This window comes from Lithobates pipiens, unplaced genomic scaffold (assembly GCF_037356315.1).
Source record: "Lithobates pipiens isolate NorthernLeopardFrog02 unplaced genomic scaffold, aLitPip1_a1.2 Scaffold_19, whole genome shotgun sequence".
NCBI lineage: Eukaryota > Metazoa > Chordata > Amphibia > Anura > Ranidae > Lithobates > Lithobates pipiens.
In genome coordinates, this window is record NW_027507764.1 from 367,668,646 (window position 1) to 367,689,956 (window position 21,311).

Genomic DNA, 21,311 nt, shown 5'->3' on the forward strand with positions numbered 1-21,311 from the left:
AGCGAAGCAGTGCCGAATCTCAAAAAGTGGTCTGGTCTTTGACCAGCAAATTGGTCCGGTCTGAAAGTGGTTAAAATCACTGCTCCAGAAAAAGCAACCCCTTTTAAAACTTTTTGCATTGATACATATCCCCTGGGGCAGGACCCAGGTCCCCAAACACTTTTTATGACAATACCATGCATATAAAATCTTTGGAAAACAACGCTGTCCAGAAATTACTCGATTAATCAAAACAAGGCCTAAGCCAGTGAGGCAGGCTCCAAACGTGATAATATGAATAATAACAATATAAATTCTTGCTGCAGCTCAATGTGAGATACCCACACTAAACACAAACCAAAAAAATAAAGCTGCGCTAAAACTTATAAACTACAATAATAATATTGTGACATATTAAATTCTAGTATCAAATACTAGACAGTGTGTACTATCAAAAATTGTGCAAAAAATCATCAAACTTAAAACACATAAAAAGTCCAAGGGGAAGAGAAGCAAAAAGGCATGAATTCAGTCCATTGAAGTGACTCTTTACAAACACCCTTCAGATGTATAGCAGGTGCGCCCAGAAAGAAAGTTTTATCCACCACCTAATTCAGTGAGGCTTACCAGCTGCCAAGATCTCTTTTTAGGGATATCATACAAGCATGAAACAAAGCGATCGTTCCTGGTCTCTCCAATGGGTTCTGCTGGCGTCTCCAACTCTTATACCTCCTTCTTAAAGCGTCTCACATTCCACCGTAATTGTTAGGTAAAAGAAGAAAGAAAGGCTCCCATAGCATAATTCCGTATAAAATTGTAATCCGAACGTAATAAAAGTAAAACAAACTCACAGATTTCCAGTTGAGTACAAGCGTAAGTAAAATCACGAGGCGGCCGGCTCTCTCCTATTAACACTGCCCGCCCTTCCTGGTCAACGGGGAATGGCGGTGACGTCAGCACGCCGCTCACCCTACGTCGTTTCGTCAAAAATGACTTCTTCCTGGGGTACGGGCGGCGCGCTGATCCACCGCCTTAAATACTCACTGGCAAAGAACGTAACCGCCCACTTCCGAGCTCCTGGCTACAGCTCCTAATCAGCCATTTTAAAAAAGGGCAAAAATTATCGTTGGCCCTAATCTTTAAATAAAAAATATAAAACCACTCTAGGGAATCAGAAACGAACCGTTTCCCAAATGGGTTCATATCAACTAGTTCAACTATGTCCCTTAGTTACCCCATCAGGAGATCACGATGGGACCGAGGCATCCCCCATATCCGATCGCACAATTCCGATGTAGGCAACCAAAAAATGGGAGGACCCATACTCACTCCCCGACCCTGCTCTTCCCTGTGGGCAAGAGACACGTGACTAACGAATCATCAGACCGTTTCATGAATGTAAAACTTCGTAAAACTATATATAAATCAGAAGAAAAGGAACATTCTCATATACAAAACATTATTCCAATTTAACCTTATATGCAAAGGGCTATTGGAAAAATGATATGCTAAAATATGCCAAATATATCAAAACACCCCCAAGGGAGCTTAGTTGACCCAGTCCCACAAAGGGGATCACTATCCCATGCATTAACATGGGTCGCCAACCAGCTAGGGTAAATTAAAAAAGGATAGTAAAATGTTAATACTACCTCATACCAGCTCATATCATACCCTTGATCTATACTTAACCCTTAAAGAATCGGCGGTTCAATGCAGTCCCCATATACCAATAGAAGAGATTATTCAGGCCCTCCCCATCACCCCCCCAAAAGGTAAAACACCTTCCCTGGGTGGCCTAAAATACTATAAAGGGTGGCCGAAAACACTACCAGGCCCTACTGGTCAAAACTAAAACGGGATATGCCCATCACATCTCCTCACGGGGGATGATGTCGGTTAGATGGATGTGATCCCGCAGGGCCAAAAATTAATTAATATAATTCAGAATAAGCGCCCATAGTGATTTATCAAAAAAAACAAAAGAATCGAAAAAATCAAAAAATCCTCTTCTCTAATCATATCAAGACTAGAAATAAGGACCCAACCCAGGAATTCGGAAGTGGTTCACATTAGAGGGATCTAGCCATTGTCTATAAAGGCATTCACGTCAACATCCACATTAAGACCATGGGGTGTGTAACACCGTGTTTTATGTATCCACGTCATTTCTAGTCTAGACAAATCGTGCACCAGGGAACTACCCCTCCAGTGCGCACTAAACTTGTCGATACCTAGAAACAAGGTGTTTGCTGGATTACGGCCATGATATAAGTCATAGTGTTTGGATACTGAGTGGAATTTATACCCATTTTTAATGTTTGTGACGTGCTCTCCTAAGCGAACTTGCATAGCTCGCTTGGTTCTCCCTATGTATTGGAGCCCACAAGGGCATTGCAAAAGGTATACGACGCCCTTAGAGCTACACGTTATAAAAGGTTCGATTTTATGCTCCCTCTGAGTACTAGTAGAGACAAAAGTTTCAGTTTTTCTCTTTTTGCTTTTGTTCAACATACAGATCTGACACCGTCGACATTGATGGTATCCTGTTATATGTTGAAAAAAGGAAACATTCTTAGTAGGAGGATCTATTACATTAGGAGCTATCCTATGTCTCAGGGAGGGGACCCCTCTAAAGATAATCTCTGGTTTGGCTGGAAGAAAAGTACGGATGACTCTATCATTAGACAACAGATGCCAATGTTTACGCAACATCTTTTTGACTAGATAATGTTGGGTAGAAAAAGTTGTAACAAAAGGGACAACAAGCTTCTCCCTTTCTTTGCCCGAACTAGCCCTCAGCAGAGCGGTTCTATCGCCCTCAGCAATCTGTTCAATAATTGTATTCATGGATTCAACGTCATACCCCTTTTATTCCAGTCTCCCTTTTAAAATATTAGCCTGCGACCTAAAGTCGCTAACATCAGAGCAATTCCTCCTCATTCTTATAAACTGACCTTTAGGGATTGATCTTAACCATGAGCTATGGTGGCAACTCTCAGTGGGTATAAAAGAGTTCCTATCAGTTTTCTTAAAATAGGATATAGTTTGGTCAGATCCAAAAAATGAACGCTCTCTAGACTAGCCTCCACTGAAAATCTGATGCCCCTATCGTTGTTATTGATATTGAGAAAAAAGTCATCCAATTGGGGTCTAGTCCCCTCCCACAGGAGGAGGACGTCATCTTTATACCTCGCCCAAAACGCCAAGTGACCATGCATATAAGCCTTTAAAATTAGCACTTTTGATTTCTCCTACAGACTTTTAAAGGGTGTTCCACGGCTTTTGAATTGGCCGCGAACACCCCAAATTGTTCGCTATTTGGCTAACAGGCGAACATCGGGCTCATTCCTAGTGTCAAGTGTGTGTGGCAGCAACCAGATAAGGAGTGCAAAGACAAGTGTGTCTTGCCTACAGTCAAGCATGGTGGTGGGAGTGTCATGGTCTGGGGCTGCATTAGTGGTGCCGGCACTGGGGAGCTACAGGTCATTGACGGAACCTTGAATACCAACATGTACTGTGACATACTGAAGCAGAACATGATCCCCTCCCTTCAGAGACTGGGCCGCAGGGCATTATTTCAATATGATAACAACCCCAAACACACCTCCAAGACAGCCACTGTGGAGGAGTACAAGGTCTATAATATCCACAAGCTCCATGATGTTGTCATAAAGGAGTGGAAGAGGACTCCAGTGGCAACCTGTGAAGCTCTGGTGAACTCCATGCTCAAGAGGGTTAAGGCAGTGCTGAAAAAAAATTGGTGGCCACACAAAATATTGACATTTTGGGCCCAATTTGGACATTTCCACTTAGGGGTGTACTCACTTTTGTTGCCAGCGGTTTAGACATTGTTGGCTGTGTGTTGAGTTATTTTGAGGGGACTTTACATTGTAGCAAAGTGTCATTTCTTCATCATTGTCACATTTAAAGATATATTAAAATATTTACAAAATTGTGAGGGCTGTACTCAATTTTGTGAGATACTGTATATATATAGGCAGCAACATGTGGTGGGGCCCAGCTTGAGACAGGTATTGCATTGTTGAACATATTTCTTGTGTTACATTTAATGATGTTAACTAGATGTTCTTATTGATCAGTAAGTTGTGATTTAACAAAGTGGTTTACATCTCAATAGACAGTAGTGACCAAAAATGATTGGGACGGGAATGAAAAATGCTGGGCTCAGAATGATAGTCCTATTTGGTAACATTCTATTTGCAAAAGTCAGGAGCTCAAAATGGTGTGATTGATGAGCAAAAAACTAAAACTATGTCCCATTTTCATACACAGGAAGACCTCAGTCGGGGGGAGGCTGTGGCAAGTGGCAGCCAGGAGGTCGACCAACGCCCTCCTTCTCCTCCTGCACCAACTACAGGAGCCCAGCCACAGCCTCGAAGGATGACTGGTGGGAAGTGCCTAAGGAAGACGAGAGAGAGCGATGGCTTGGATTCAGTCTGGTCTGCCAGAAGATGCAGCCTCTTGAAGAACCACATCCTTGGGACATAAATGGCATCTGAATTTCCTGCTCTCCAGCGCTGCCTTCCTCTTTTTATTTTATTGTGACCAAAATAAAGGTTTTTTTTGTTTGATGAAATACTTGCATATGTGTTTTCCTTCCAAAAGGCCAGTTTATTTGTGAGCAGGCAGGTACATTTCGCAAAAAAAAAGTGAAATGAATAACAAGGGGTACCAACACTAAACAACCTCCTGTAGATTAAAAAAGAAAATATAAAAAATATAATAATGTTGTTGTGGTAAGTTTACACACAAAACACACCCCAAAAAAATGGAGAAATTAGCAAACTGTCAAAAAAGGAGATGTTTAGGAAAAAACAAAAAAAAATGCATAAAAAATAAATAAATCTAAAATCTAAAATGTTCACCGTTTCAGGTCCGATTTCAGCCCGAATTTTGGGTTTTATTCAGACCCGAAAGGGACCAAAAGATGCACAAATACCCCTGTGCAAATTTTCACTGGAGACACTCTAGAAATGTGTGAACCAGCTCCATAAAGAGCCAGTCACAATCTCTGACATGCAAATTGAATGGGTGTAAATCCCTATCCAATTCGCACTAGTGTAAACCCAGCCTAAGTGTGCTAAAGCACTGCATCCTGATTCCTACTATCGCTATGTCTGATAATAACGTTAGGCAATTCCATGTCTTCATAATGTCAGGCAGGCCTAAAGAGAGAGGCATAAGTTCTGCATTTGCAGGACAAGGCAATGGTTGAGCTACACCTTTGAGAGGCTTTAGCTTTATACTGTAATAATAAACTTTCATGTAGCTTTTAAATCTGTTGTGACTGCTACTTCCACCATTCAATTTAGGACTATTACTGCTGGATAAAAAAACTGTGTTGCAGCCACAGCCACCTCATAAGATTTTTTAGATTACAACAAATCAGTTTGGGATGCTGCTGCTGCTTCCAGAATATTGTGTTGCTGACACGGTTCATGAGAATCATACTGTTCTGCAATATCACTTACAGTTTAAAGGCATCTCCCAAATATGTAATTTAAAAAATTTGTGTTTTTTCCATGTCACCCTCCAAGTCAAATAAAAAGGAGAACTGTCTCCCACCTGAACTGTATTTGATTACATTTCTTTTGCATTGTTGCATGTCCTGTAAAGCAGTAACCAACTCCCCATGCCCTTTGTTGACGATCACATACCTATAGGACTTGTCCAAATTCTTTGCTTTAATAGACTTCAGTGGAGGTCAGATTAAAGTCCATTAAGACATATCTTCTTATCCCTAGAAACTGTTAATATGGAAAATTGTAAGAATAAAACATGTTAATCTATTAGGCGTATGGCCTAGTGTCAGTTGATAGCACATAATTTTAATCTTCAGAATGCTGATGTTCAACTAAAATGGCATATATAAGATTAAAATTCCAAGTTGTGAAGGTCGTTGAAGAATTACTGAAAATAGTTTGATCCTTGAAGTGCTGAGATCACAGATACGTAATATGATTTATCTAGCATTCCCGTGGAGAAATATAATATGTTCTCCTGTGGTACACGTTGAAGTCACTTTGTCATATGACCTAGCGTACAATGTATCAACCTGAACAATGTGCTTGGTGACCTGATCCATAAGGCAGTTAGACAATTCAGAATTCATAGATGTTTCAAGAAGGATTTTTCCTAATTAATTTAAACTTATGCTACTGATTTATCTTGACTATAAGACTACATTAACCTAATCTTGAATTACAACATTTTGTGCATTTCCACACCTCCGACTAGATGTATTGACCTTACATAGGCTTGCTATGTGTGAACATAAGGTTATAATGCAAGCAAGCTACTTCTCCCTGGTTACTAGTAAGGAAGAGTAGTGCTGTTGTCAGCCACTTAATCATTAAGCATTAGGGTTGCACATACTTTATTTTTGAACAAATTATTCTAGAGAGCAACAAGTATTACAATAGCTGATACTCAAATTATTAGCTACAATTTTAATAATTAGGGCTCCTACATTGGCGTTATATTATGTTGTAGGTCTACAGAGTTAAATATGCTTGTTGTGGCTTTTGGGAGCATGCAATGTGTTTTTAGCCATAGACATGCGTTACAAAATATGCCATACACAGCTATGTGTGCCTAAATGCTGGCGCTCACATTTATACATGCAGGCATAAGGGTGTATTTTTAACCACTTTTCACTCAATCACGTATATATACTGTACATGGTTGTGTTCAAGTGGTTATACCATGGCCATGGATGCAGATGTCAGCCATAACCCTGGTATTAATATTTTCAGCTAACTTAGCTGATTAGCAGCTGGATAACTTTTACAGTCAGCAGATGGGGCAGTCCCCACCTCCTGCCGCTGTCTGGTGCCACTTCGGGCTCTCCTGAGTGATCAGGAAGCCCGGCACTGATCATTTTTGATCATAGAGCCTATGGTTTAGAAGACTGGAAACAACAAGCATTTTGGCATTTTCAGTCAGGGCAAGTAATTTTTTTATTATTTTTTTAAAGCAGGAGCTCAATGTTTTTTTTTTTTAACTCATGCTTTCAAGGGTAGAGGAGAGATCTGGGGTCTTATATCAAAAATTTTAAACCATTGTCTATGAAGATTTTAAATAAAAATGTATGAATTTGATTATATATATATATATTTTTTTTTTTATTCATAAAAGTTAATTTTTTCCAGAAAAACTGCGTTTGAAAAAACGCTGCGCAAATACTGTGTGACATAAAAAGTTGCAACAACCACTATTCACTAGGGCCTCTGCGAATGTATATATTGTATATATAAATATATATGTGTGTATATATTATTATTCAGGATTTATATAGGATTTATATAGCGTAGCGCCAACAGTTTGCACAGCGCTTTATATATATATATATATATATATATATATATATATATATATATATATAATGTTTGGGGGTTCTTAATTATTGTGTTACAAAAAATACAGATTTTTACTTGTTAAAAGCGACAGAAAAGGCCTGGTCTTTAAGTTGTTAAAAATTAAAAAGTTTACATTTTGAAGAATATGCCTGTGTAAATGTGAAAGATGGCATTTATGCATCAGGAAGGCCAAGGAGCACACCTGACAGGTCAGGGATAAAGTTGTGGAGAAGTTTACAACAAGTTTAGAACTGACAGGCTGGGAAAGGAGAGCATTAATACGAGAAAAAGTGAAGAGGCCCATGGTATCTCTGGAGGAGCTGCAGAGATCCACAGCTCAGGTGGTAGAACCTGTTCACGGGACAACTATTAGTCATGCACTCCACAAATCTGGCCATTATGGAAGAGTGGCATAAAGAAAGCCATTGTTGAAAGAAAGCCATAAGAAGTCCAGTTTGCAGTTTGCGAGAAGCCATGTTGGGGACACAGCAAATGTGGTAGAAGGTGCTCTGGTCAGATAGGACCAAATTTAACTTTTTGGCCAAAAAGCAAAATGCTATGTGTGGTGGTAAACTAACACTGCACATCACCCTGAACACACCATCCCCACCGTGAAACATGGTTGAGGCAGCATCATGTTGTGGGGATGCTTTTCTTCATCAGGGATAGGAAAGTTGGTCAGAGTTGATGGAAAGATGGGCGATCGTTAGCCATTTACCCCTGTTTGTCCTACCAGATGGAATTTTTTTGGGGGATTTTTAAAACTCTACAATAAAGATGCCTTTCTATGGAGTGCAGCAGTCCAGGACTACATTTTCTACACTATTGTGCAGAGCCTGCACCTGAGAGTTCACAGTAGGGTGGGAGCTCTTATTAAGGTGCGGAGGCTTAGTGAGCGGCATCTCCTTTCCAAAGGAACATATTATGGTCAGTGGCACCTTAACAGCATTATGGGCTCCTGGGCAAAGTAATGCACTTGAACCTCTACCAGGGAGATGGGGACCTGCGGCGTGCATACCATGGCACAAAGCACACTGTGGGTGTGGCAAAATTATACCACATATTAAGTGTGGCTTTTTAAAAATGTTTACTTTTTTATTTCAATGGGGGGGGGGGCTTTGGTGATATATAAAAAGGATCTAAACAGATCCCCAAAATCTCACTTTTGAGATAGAGAAAGGAACTCAGGACACATTGAGTATGTACAGAAGAGGAGAGCGGACAGTATGACAGTGATCATTATGTACAGGAGAGGAGTGTGGAGGGTATGATGGGGGCAGTATGCACAGGAGGGGAGTGTGGCGGGTATGACAGTGAGCAGTATGTACAGGAGAGAAGTGTGGAGGGTATGACAGTGAGCAGTATATTAGGAGAGGAGTGTGGAGGGTATGACAGTGGGCAGTATGTTAGGAGAGGAGTGTGGAGGGTATGACAGTGGGAAGTAAGTACAGGAGAGGAGTGTGGAGGGTTCATACCCTCCACTGTCATAACCTCCCCACTCGTCTCTAGTACATACTGAATGTGTCCTGAGTTCCTTTCTCTATCTCAAAAGTGAACACTGCAATTTAGGGTCCACTAAAAATAAGTGGAACACAGACACATGCGCTGCGTTTTGCCAGCATTGCCAGTGACAGAATGGGGGGGTATTTCTTGCAATATTTGTGGGGTGACCACTAGGGAGCGATGTTGGAAAGATAAGGGAAGGATAGGTGACTATGGAATTATGTCCCTCAGCTGGATGTATGAAGTGGTCTGGGGGTGATGCAAGCTGGGGGGAGTTGGGGGCTGAGAAGTGGTCAGATAGTGATATCTATAATAATAAAAAACACACCATTGTGCTCATCTACTAATATATACAACCATAAATCATACGACAGTACTACTCAATAAAAATGATCTCTTGTTATGAGATGTAAATATGCATCTACATAAGCCGGCCTCTGGTACTCTGTATGTGAAGTTAAGTTATGACCATTCATATAACCCTGTGTTATCCAAGCTCTGAGTCTGTACATTCAATAGTGTAAACTCACCACATAAACACAGGTTTACATGAATGGTCATAAATTTTGTTCACATTATCTGGACAGCATAATTGGGACCCCCCCCCCCCCCCCCCCCACACACACACACACACACACAAACACACACACACACTCTCCCTTTCTCTTGATTTGTCACCATAACTCTTTACTACAATATCTGCAACACAACCCAGGAAAACTCCGCTCACCTTCTCCCTGCCTCCTGGTTCTATCAGTACATGATGATGAGGAGAAAGGTGTTTGAGTCAGAGGTCACACTGAGAGTGCAGGGAAGGGAGGGAGGGGGGACGATATCTAAAGGAGATTCAGAGATTCACAATACAAACACAGCAGCACAGCAGTGGTAAGCTTGCCTGTGGAAGAGGGACATACCTGGACTGGAAAGCAGAGCAGCAGCCAGCACTTCTTCCACCAATATTCATGACACCCTCAAGGACCCGGCAAGCCAAAGGTGGGAAGCTGCACTGCAAGGAGGCAGGACAGGGGCTGGCTGCTCTGCTCAGTGCTGCGTGAAGACAGTGTCAGCCCAAGCCGAGTCTGACAGTGTGTAAACAGCATAGCATGAGTGCAGACCGAGTGCGGAATGCTGCACGGTGCAGCTGCAGCTACTAACATGCATTAAAGTACCTCTACAGACTAGTGCCATTGACTGGCAGAAATCAACTGCATGGTGTCCCTGCTCTGCTTTGAGCCGCACATGGCACCGGCAACAAACAGCACAGCAGGGACACCATGCAGTTGATTTTTGACAGTATGCTCTGGGGGGGGGGAGGGTTTCAATCCCCCTAACCCCCTCCTTATCTACGTCCCTGCCTTAACAGTATATAAAAATGACAGGCAGGAAGTCAAACAGCAAAGATATTTGGATGTTTCTTATGATATAATTAGACTGTTCTTGTGATATCATTGCACAAGGGCTAATTGTACACCATTGCTCTGCCAGCCTTTCTGTTTTTGTTTTCTTTTTGTTTTTTATGATACTGCATACAGATATACCAAACCTGTAATAAGCAAAAGTTACTCATTCCCAAGAGAAAAAAAAAAATTAACTAAACATACAACATATTTTACAAAGTGTTTTATTTAAAAAAAAGGGTTTCTTGTGAAGTGAGGGTGTTGATGGTCAATCACATCCTCAAACGTTGTAGGTAAACATCAGTTACAATGACCGATGCCCGCCAACACATTGACATAAAACACAACTACTGAGCCCACATCTTGTCACAAATTACATTTCCCGGCTTGGCAGCTGAATGTAAACAAAGGAGCAGAGGCTCTCCGCAATGTTTTTATGTTTGTCTTTTTTATGCATTCCTTTGAAATCCATACCAGACCCTCTTCTAGACTAAGGGGCTGATATGGATATGAACAGGAATTGCTGCCACTTTGTTTACAAACAGAATGAAGTAGCCAGGGCATGTCAGAACGAAATAAGTGGACTGTGTGAAATGGATTCTGCTGTGTTGTCTCAATGTACCTCCAATGCTCTTGACCTAATGCATCCCACTTTTGAGACACACCTTTGGCCCCTGGAAAATACCATTTGTTGGCAATTTAGAAACGTATGGGGAGTTTCCCAACCTGTTGAGTCTTGGAAATGGAGTACACCATTACTTAGTGGAGAGATAGTGGATTCAAAACACACAGGTAAGTAGCATGTACATTTCTTACAATTCTTCATTCCTGGCTTACAAAGAAAAGTTTACTGATTTTTTTTTGCATTGTATATATGTAATAGCTTATGATAACGATCGATGCTTCACAGTGTCCACTAATGACTGCCTGGATTTCATCCTGGGAACAGTGGTCTGCCCGGGAAGTCTAAAGTGTAAGCATTCAACATGTGAATGTATCTGAGGACCACCATGTTGCCAGTGAATTAATTGGGTAGCATCAGCATTATCTGGAGCTGAGGCCTAGAACTGTAAAAATATGTTGGATGCCAAATGAGTTTCCAAAAAAAAATGAAAATTGTGTTTTTTTTTTGGAAACTTTCAGAAAACAAGCAAAGAGTTAACATTTACGGAAATGGATATTTTGTTGAATTTTAATTTTGTTAGGTCCCAACTAATGGTATTCTGAGCTTATTACATTCCCTGCTGAGGAGTATAAGGGAAAAACAACTGCTTTGCATAGAAAAAAAAATGTTTCAAAATAAATTTAGCTCTGAATTTCAACAAACAGCCAGAAGCTTTATTTAATTTTAATGCTTAAAAGACACTATTATCTATCTAGACATAACCTTTTCTATTAGCAAATTATATAGCTTTGAAACAGATGTTAAACTTAGCCTCCAGTATGATACTGCAAAAGGATGTCGCTTAACCATTAATAAATTAGCCAATTTAGTTCAGTAGCTCTTTTACTATTCAAGACTGATTTGCGTAAAACAAATGGCAGACAGCTCGTGATTTTTCTTTCATGAATACAGTAAGGTTTTGCTTTGGTGTGGATAAATTTATCATTATAGAAGAGTACTTTAGAAAATTGTCCTTTCAGATATTTTCCAAAATATTCATGTCCTTTTTTTATCAGGCTGGGGAATGTTCACCATTCATATGTAGGTTAATAAATTCAGAGGGCTGATTCAATATGGATATGTGCTGTGCCAAAGGAGATTGAAGAAAATGTGAGTTGCCCCCTGCTGTGCAGGACAGGCATGAAATGTACAGCGGTACAAACACAGAAAATGAGTTTTAGTGATGTGAACATCAATTTGTATTATAATTTTTTATTTGATTTTTATGACTTTTTTTTTTTTCTTAAAGTTATGAATATATTTAAAAGGTTGAAAATGAACAACATCTTTTCTGAAAATCATAGTATTGACAAGCTGTGCATTTCAAAAACAGGTAGAGCATGAATAACTGCTAATGTAGAAATGATCAGTGTTGGGAAAAAGAATTCCAGAAAGGTTGCTAAGAAGAGATGAATGAATGGTTTAAAATCTGCCCCACTCTGATTCGAAAGAGTAAAAATGCAGGTGATACAATTTGTATCCTGATATGTCCTTACTCAGTTACTTATCTGTTTGCAAATAATCTGCTGGGAATATGACAAACCGTTAAATGTACCCTGTTTTTTAACCTTTTGGATCCAAAGAATTGAGGTTGTAACCTAACCTGGTTGATATGAACTTTGTTGAGTTTAGGCTTTTATTGCAACAATAGAGACATTTGAGGTCTTGGACTGATGTAAACCATATTTACATACCCTGTAAACCCCTGCTTAATCCGTCTGTACTGTGACATACAGATATTGTGCTGTCATAGCAGCCTGTTTATTTTTTTGCCCCTGGTATGTTCCTAAGTTGCCCTTCCTGTTTAATGCTAGTTGGTACAGTCTTTAGTTGGGAACTTCTCAAGAAAATACAGTGCTTAGGAAACTCTTTGCCTTTTTATATTTTATAAGACTGGAAAACATAATCTACACTGGACTTATTATACATAAAATTGTGTTGGATTCAACTTCTGTGTCTTTTTGAAGAGTTCAGCTGCCTCTGGTTTCTGCAAGTGACCATACTGTGTGCATAGGCTGGGTCTGATAAGCTATGTCATTGAACATAATGGCTTTTGAAACAGAACAGAGATAAATAATAGATGGCTCTGCAACAGGTTTATGAGTAGAATATTATACTGAGATCAGTTATAGATGTGGAAGTGAAAGAAAGTTCAATGGGGACACAGACAGCAATAAAATTTCTTCCTGTGCTATTGGATATTTTAACTACTGTACATCTAAAGTGGAATAACACTGCACCTGAGCAATAAAAAAACAAAAATGCAATTTTGTTTATTTTTAATATTCAAAGAAGACTCACCCATCTATCAATGTCTCCATGCTTTATTTTGCTAAGAAATCACTTTGAAAAACACCCCCTATTATTTTTGACTGTGGCCATCTTGAATAAGGGCAGATGATTCATGTAGCTTTTATATCCTGGAATTCCTCTGTCCTTAGATCAGGCATACAGGCAGTAGGCTGTGGTTAGTTGAGAAAACCCTTCCTCCTCTCCTAACCTCCTGATGACTCCTGGGATATATGACATCATTTGCCTAGGCCTGGAAATGAGCTAAAGAAATGCAAAAAAAAAGTTTAAAGCAAGTTAATATAATATACTTTCCTATCTTTTTACCAATGCTAGTAGCATAAGCATTAAAAATAGTCAATGTTGATGGTGAATGTTGATAGAATACAGAATACTTTATTAATCCCAAAGAGAATATGGGAAATTATTACTACACAGACACACTTAACAAAGACAACACAAGGTCACAACAATAAACTGAACAAGATGCAAAACACAACAAAATTACCAATAGCAGTCATCAACACCAAATAAACAAAATTAAAAACAACACTACAAATAAAAAATCCATACAATTGAAATACAACATGGAATAGATAACACAGATTAAAATAACAGACAATCAGACTACAAAATACAAATAATACACCACTTTCTCCCACACCACCCTAAATAATAACCAACACAATACCAACATACTATACAGTAGAGAGAGTGAAGCCCTGCTTTAAGGATTTTTGTTAATGTCTGTTTTATGGAGATTACGTGTTGAAGTATGTATAATTTTAATAACTGAATTTTTTTGCCGAATCATGTATTATCATCGAGTTTTACTAGCAATGAGCTTGATAGGATGAAAGATTGGATATAAATGTCAAAGTTGATGAAGGATCTCTCAGAATGGATAAATAGTCATATTTGACAAACAGCATACAGGCAAGCTAAGGATTTACCGGTGAGAACAAAATTTTTTAGCAATGGGCATATATCTTAACATTTAAAGAAAATTCAGGAAAATAATGCTTTTAACTAACTTAAAAGGTTAATGCTGGATAATTAGCATAATACGACATGTCAAAATAAGTGAGAATTGAGGTTAATACCTCTGCACAAAGACTTGATGTTGTAGTAGGACGTTGATAAGTATTAGTCATTTATTCCTCTAAGTCAGTGATGGTGACAGTAAATTATACTGTATATGCTGAAATAAAAAGAAGATATATGCAACTATACTTGTAACTAAAAATCTCCATTTGTACATGAATTGGCAACAAGTAATCATGGCGTTAAATCACAAACACTCAGAAAGGACCATGAAGGAGAATCATGCATCTATAACAACTGAATGATTTCAGTAAGACCCTTGTCTACAGTTTTGGTATAAGTCTGTGAGAATCAGGACAAATTCTAATTCCCTGTACACACGGTCGGACAGTCCGACGACAAAATCCATCTGATTTTTTTTCTGACGGACTTGGCCTAAACTTGTCTTGCATACACACAGTTGCAGAAAGTTGTCGGAAAATCTGATCGTTCTGAACGAAGTGATGTACAACACGTACGACGGGACTATAAAGAGGCCAGTAGCCAATAGCTTTCATCTTGTAATTTATTCTAAGCATGGGTGGCACTTTGTGCGTCGGAATTGTATACACATGATCGGAATTTAAACAATCAGATTTTGTTGTCAGAAAATTTTCGATCCAGATCTCAAACTTCAAACAATCGGAAATTCCAACAGAAAAAGTCAGACGGAGGCCACACACAATTGGAATTTCTGACAACACAGTCCGATTGCACATTTTCCGTTGGAAAGTCCGACTGTGTGTACAGGGCATAAGACTGTGGCTATATCTTACCATAGAACCTCACAAACCTAGTAAAGTTGACCCTTAGATTAATCAGTAAGTTGAAACAGGCATCAAACCTGGAGCAACAAAATAAAGATTAACTGAAACCTGATCAAAGGTATGTTCATAAAACTTTTTTTCCCCGACTAGTTATTCTACAACTCCTCTTTTGGATCAGGTTACAACTCATGTATCACACTCATCTCTCTCTGTAGGCTTCTTACATTGCACTGCATAGGCTGTTAACATCTCTTTCCCTTGTTGTTCCTCTGCTAGCACGCCAGTAGCTTAATGAGTGCTTGGGTCTCATTTGGTCATAGGCATTTGAAGTACCTGGCATTCACCTTTCTAGCGAGCACTCTCAGTTCCTGGGATGCCTAATGCCGCGTACACACGACCAGACTTTTCAACATCAAAAGTCTGACGGAATGATTCCGGCAGACTATTCGATCGTGTGTGGGCTGCAGCGGACTTTTGATTTGCAAAAGTCTGACAGACTTTAGATATGGAACATGTTTCAAATTTTTCCACCAGAACTCCGCCGGACCCAGTTCCTACCGAGAAATCCGCTCGTGTGTGTGCTAGTCCGACGGACGAAAACCGTTGCGAGGGTAGCTATTGGCTACTGGCTATGAACTTCCTTATTCTAGTCTGGTCGTACGTCATCACATTCGAATCCGTCTGACTTTGGTGTGATTGTGTGTGGCCAAGTCCGTTCATTCGGAAAGTCCGTCAGAACTCCGTCAGAACTCTGTTGAAAGTCTGTCGGACCTAAGTCTGGTCGTGTGTACGCGGCATTACTGGTAGCAACCAGCAGCCTGATAGGCTAAGGTAGGATATTAGCCATTAGGCAAGACTCTCTTTCTGTTTCAATGCATTACTTTAAAAAAAATGCATTATTTGAATACAAAAACATATATTAGCTTTATTTGTAGAGTTCCCAGCCTTTTTACTTTTTTTTTACTTTTTCTTGTAAGATAGCTGCCAACTTTTCATTGAATAAGTACTACAATGTTGCTTGTTTCACATGCACAGTTGTTGGCGTTCCAGACTTCCATGCTCCTGATAGGGTCTTTTTAGTGGCAGTGAAGATAAACTGGTTAGAGGTAAATAAAGATAATTTTACATTCAATAAAGCCTCAGAGGAATTTTAAAGTGGAAGTAAACTCCCCAAATGTTTTCAGCCAAGGAAGCTGCCATCTTTGCCTCTGTTTAATCTTCAACTGCTATGGTGCTGCACATGTGATTCGTTATGACACCAGCCATTGGATGTGCAGTTAGTATTCCCGGCATGCCTTTTTTTTTAACTGTTTGCTGGATGGGTTTACTTCCACTTTAAGTTTTGTTAGCTCCCAAAACAGTTTAGCTTAGTAGACCCTAGTTCAGAAATAATTGAGTACTGTCTGTAATACTTTTTTTATCTGCACTAACATACAATTTTCAGGACAAGCTTTGGGGGTATTTCCTTTTCTTCAAGGTCCCAGCAGTAGTAGTACTGCTGGGAACATGAAGAAGGGGACATACCCAAAAACTTGTCCTGAAAAATTGTATGTTACTGCAAAAAAAAAAAAAAAGTGTCGTCAACAGTACTCAATTATTTCTATCGCAAGTGCACTAATATGGCTACAATCACCTCAAGCCAGACCCTAGTTCAAAATCTTTTAGTTCTAGGACATTCCCACCTAAGCAGCAGTTTGTAATTGGCCTCTAGAAAAGATTTGATTAGTGATTCTTTTGTAATTCTATTCCAAATTTAAATCCACTGTTATTGCTCGGAAGAGAAGAAGAAGAGATTTATACATCAAAGACAATATTCCTTTAGAAAGAAAATCTTTGACATGTATGTTTTCAGGGGCTGAGAGTCAAAGGTGAGTCTATATGTTCTAGGATCAGAACTATGAATCTGAAAAATACTTAAAATGGTTCTGTGGATGGGGTGTGATGGGAAGATTGCAGCATAGTAAAGCTTAGCATATTACTCATAGTCAGCAACTCAAATATCTGATGAAAGCCTTATGCCATGCAAGGAATCTTGGTGGCTCTTCATAATCTAGGAGAAAAGAAGGATAGCTAGCAAGTGTATTGAAGGGCAAATCCAATAACAGTTAATAGGACTGTGTCCAATGCCAGTGACATTATCATATATGCTTCTTTTCAGCAGTTTTTTATTAGAGTTTAACATTGTAGAATACAACAGTAGCATTGCATGAGATCTTAGACAACAGTAACGTAGCAATGTTACATGTATAACACCCGTGCACATTCCTTTTATTCAGAGGGTGCGCACATTCTACTATCATATATGCTTCTATGTTGAATGGTGAGAGGCCAGATGGGTGATTTGCGGATTGCAATAGTAATTGATAATATGCGGTAATGCCAGTTTTTAGGAAAAAAAGAAAACCTTTTTGGAGACTCTTGGTCTCGAATCCTGCCAGATAAACCACATACAAGCTTGCTGAATGGACCTTTAAAATCTACAGAGGGACATTCACTGAAAGGACCCTAAATGGGTATAGACATTTAGGGAGTAACGTCATCTTTAAATCCATTATTCTGCCCAACCAAGATATTTTATACTTCTTTCACGATGTGAAAGTGGATATAGCTTGGCGTAAGAGGGATGCATAGTAGACCCCTAAATAGGAGGGATGAAAGGAGACCCAGCAATATAGAAAGTTACCCTTAAAGTGGAAGTAAACCCATCGTTTTAAACAGTTAATAAAAAAAGGCATGCCGGGAATGCTAACTGCACATTGGCTGTGCTCTTAGCCAAACTATCAAACCATCCAATGGCTGGTGTCATAACGAATCACATGTGCAGCACCATAGCAGTTGAAGATTAAACAGAGGCAAAGATGGCAGCTTCCTTGCCTGAAAATGATAGGGGAGTTTACTTCCACTTTAAGAGACTGAATTTGTTATGCTGTGAGTGTAGCATTTGAGACCAAAGACTTTTAGTACTTTACACACGGTCCACTAATAGCTGAGAAATCTTTAACTATTTAAACAAGGTTAGGGATAGAGATCATAGATTAAGAAGGAACAGAATGACATTGCTGGAAAACAGAAATACCTTATGTTGGTAGTCAGCCACCTGTATACCCCAGACCAGGGGCGGATCCAGAGTCTAGTCTCGGGAGGGGCACTGCCAGAAAATAAGTTTTTTTTTGCGGGCAATTTATCGGGGACATGGCTGGTGCTAGCGTTTCAATCATGACGGCACCATGGTTAATATGGTGTCAGGATGTTGGAAGCGCATTATTTCTATTATTACATTGTTATATAGAATGTTATATAAAATGAAATGGTTCAACTCACCATAATGCAGAATCAGTGAGAGCCCAGAGTGTGTCACCCGTCACCAGTTGCAGATCGTCACTTGCCATGCCACACGTTGTGGACTGTCACTTGCCACGCCACCTGCCACCAGATGCCGATTGTCACTTGGCACGTCACCTGCCACACGTTGCAGATTGTCACTTGCCACACCATCTGCCACCAGATACAGATTTCCACGTCACCTGCCACATGTTGCGGACTGTCACTTGCCACGTCACCTGCCACATGTTGCAGATTGTCACTTGCCATGTCACCTGCCACACTTTGCAGATTGTCACTTGCCACGTCATCTGCCACCAGATACGGATTGCCACTTGCCATGTCACCTGCCACACATTGCAGACTGCCACTTGCCACATCATCTGCCACATGTTGCAGATTGTCACTTTCCACGTCATCTGCCACCAGATACGGATTTCCACATCACCTGCCACACGTTGCGGACTGTCACTTGCCACGTTACCTGCCACATGTTGCAGATTGCCACGTCACCTGCTACACGTTGCGGATTGTCACTTGCCACGTCACCTGCCACCAGATACAGATTGCCACTTGCCATGTCACCTGTCATTTGTTGCCAATTGTCACTTGCCACGTCACTTTCCTGCTGTCGGGGCGGAGGGAGTGATTGTGATGAGTATGGACAAGATGGAGGGATGAGGTGATGCAGGTAGGAGGGGCCAGCACACTCAACACACTCAGGGGCGGACGCATAAAGGGAAGATTGCTGGCGCTCTGCCTCTGTCACACAGTGCCCCTATAGTGTCATATTTTGCTCCCCATCACAGAATGCTCCGGAAGTGATGTTGCAGCCAGAAATTTAGCACTGCGCATGCACGATGCGTTCCAAACACTTGCACCATGCGTTTCAAATGATTTGCAACAATGCAGACCAGTGAAACAGTCCGATAATGTCAGAGAAGTGAGGGGAGGTAATCCCCTCCCTGAGCCACAGTTACCTGCTCTCTCTCCGCCGCTCTGTCTAAAGTTAATGTCACGATTACCTCCCCTCACTTCCGTGACATTATCCGACGGTTTCACTGACCTACATTGTCGGAAACCCTCTGAAACGCATGTGTAAGCATTTGGAACGCATCGCGCATGCGCAGTGCTAAATTTCTGGCCGCAACGCCACTTCGGGAGCATTCTATGATGGGGAGCAAAATATGACACTACACCGCTCCTCCAGGCAGCTCCTGTCACGTGACGTCGGCTCTGAGTCTGAGACTCCGAGTCTGACGTGAGTCACGTGACTGTCTCAATGACATCACTCGTTGCTAGACGCCAGGCGGGCAGGCGCTAGCAACGAGTGCAGGGTTGCCAAGCCAACGGCTCAGCTCCACCCACCTCCTAGCTCCTCCTGGTCCAGTGCCGCCGTGTAATACACCAGAGTCTCTCTCTCTCTCTGCGCCGCTGATCGCTGATGAGACAGAGAGAGAGACTTGGGCATAGCAGCGCTGCAGCCTGCAAGTCAGTCGGTGACAGTGTGATATTTTCGGGGGGGGCAATTGTCCTGTTGCCCCCCCCCTGGATCCGCCCCTGCCCCAGACATGTAGGTTAGTATTAATAGTTAGAGCCAGGGGTTCAATCGTGAGGGCTAACAACATGGGGAAGGATGGGCAAGATTCTACTTAAAGGAGAAGTCCAGCCTAACATCACTACCATCAGTCGAGGCAGCACGTCATCCTGAATTCCCACGTCTGGATCCGCCAGCTGCCTTGATTGATGGTAATCTCAGCGAGTTGCTGAGATGGCCACTCCCCACCCCTCCACAGCTAAGCACTCCAGTGAGCATGGAGGAGCAGAGAGGAGAGACGCTGACTTAGAAACAGCAGCTCTCCTCTGGGGGATCTGTAAAAAACGGGCCTTCGGCAATGTTTGGTGGCTCAGTTCTCAGTGCAGAGATGGCGGGGGACAGATGCAGCATCAGTCTAATGCTGCATCCACATAGGTAAGTATGAATCAAAAAAAAAAAATCATACTTCTCTTTTAATAGAAAACAATAAGTACTTCCTGGTTATTGGATTGATAGGTGACATTTTATATACATATTTACTTGTGTGCTGTCTGCTTAACAGAGATCATTTAGTGTAGGCTGCTCAGTGTGTTCTGGTGCTTTTTTGTGCTGTCTGAGTGTCCCTATGCATAGCAATCTAGGAAGATTGTGGGCTATAGGTGGAGATTAGGCAGATGAGCAGCATGAATATGGATGCAGTCCTGGCCAATTAGAATGGGAAGTGCCACTAGGCATGTTGGATGCTGGTATTTATGTTTGAAGTGCGCATGGGCTCTGGGTCTTCATTCAGAGAGTAGAGATCCGGTTGGGGAACGGCCTGTCACCCCTCCCAAGTGCTGGCTGCCATGTAGCCTCAGGTGGGTGACCTGAGGACCTGAATGGTGAATGTTTAAACCCAGTGTTCTCCAGAGAAATGACTGAGAAAAGATGTCCATGGATCCTGTCTGGTATCACAGAGGAAGATGACCTGTGACCAGGGCCTTGTGAGTACAGATCCCTTAAAGGCATCTTAGAGAGATCTTTGCTAAATCCCCTTAGAAGTCATCTGCTGGGTGAGAGCTAAAGGGGACACTGGCTGGTGTCTTGAAGAAGCAGGGTCAACTAAATTTATTCTACTAAAAAGGGACCTTGCTCTATTCTGTACAGTTTGCTACACAGTTTTTCTGAGAAAGCTGTTTACACATGTGAATAGTTCAGTTTGGAGTATCCTACTATATCCCTTCCCTATCCAAGTACTCCAATAAAACAACAAAACAAAACCCCTAGGCTGGTTATTAGTGATAACAAGCAGAAGTGTGTGTGCACCTGGCTGTGGGAAATACCTTGTGACTGGCTGCAGAGCAAAGAGTGGGCAAGACCCGGTCAAAATAGCAGCGGCCCCTACGGGGA

General features: G+C 41.0%; 1 long non-coding RNA gene across 4 annotated transcripts in view; it reads left to right on the top strand.

Moving 5' to 3' along the window:
* The window catches only part of LOC143996945 (uncharacterized), a 424,914-nt gene that overhangs the window by 386,567 nt on the left and 17,036 nt on the right, over positions 1-21,311 (top strand). For 3 of the 4 annotated variants that reach the window (XR_013277628.1, XR_013277627.1, XR_013277624.1), the window contains one exon: positions 4,276-4,579. The exons of the other annotated variant lie outside the window; for it this stretch is intronic. This is a non-coding gene — a long non-coding RNA (uncharacterized LOC143996945). Of the gene's footprint in view, positions 1-4,275; positions 4,580-21,311 lie in introns of those variants that run through there. 4 annotated transcript variants of the gene reach the window in all.